Source organism: Lipotes vexillifer, unplaced genomic scaffold, assembly GCF_000442215.2.
Source record: "Lipotes vexillifer unplaced genomic scaffold, Lipotes_vexillifer_v1.1 scaffold288, whole genome shotgun sequence".
Taxonomy (NCBI): domain Eukaryota; kingdom Metazoa; phylum Chordata; class Mammalia; order Artiodactyla; family Lipotidae; genus Lipotes; species Lipotes vexillifer.
In genome coordinates, this window is record NW_006792503.1 from 59,253 (window position 1) to 60,079 (window position 827).

Sequence of the window (827 nt, forward strand, 5' to 3'; positions counted from 1 at the left end):
TTTTTTTTCTTGCGGTATGCAGGCCTCTCCCGTTGCGGAGCACAGGCTCTGGACGTGCAGGCTCAGTGGCCATGGCTCACGGGCCCAGCCGCTCCGCGGCATGTGGGATCTTCCCGGACCGGGGCGCGGTCCCGCATCCCCTGCATCGGCAGGCGGACTCTCAACCACTGTGCCACCAAGGAAGCCCCACCCCCCCGTCCCGTATATTATTTCTTAATGTTCATCAGGGTAGTGCTGGGTTTTTTTTAACTTTTTTTTTCTTTTTTTACTTTTTGACTCAGTAATGTTAAATTTTCTTATTTTCTCTGTACTTTCCCTTCCGATGTCCTTTCTTCCTTGTCATCATTGTCTTCTTCTACTACTATACATCATAATATTCTTTTTTAAAATTAGGATTTAGTTATTTTTGGCTCTCACCTGAAACATACACTGTGTATTTGTTTGTTTCTCTTATTAAATGTTAGGCCTGAATTGTTTTTTAAATTTCTTAAACTAGTTTGAATTTTGTTAAGAGAAAAACATTAGTATTAAAAAAAAAAAAAGACAACTGCAACATTTTGCTTTAAAAAACACTAGTTTTCATCAAAGTATAGCAAGCATACAAGGAAGTACACGTCATAAATTACAGATAGATTAATTTTCACAAAATAAAAACATGCATTTGACTAACATGCAAAAGAAGAAATTTAACATCATTAAAAATGATGGAATTTTTAATTGAGGTTATGCTGAATCTGTGACTCAGTGTGGGGAGAGTAAAAATATTGAATCTCTTAATCCATATAAGTATTATACCATTCCAATTGTTCATGTCTTCATTAATATTT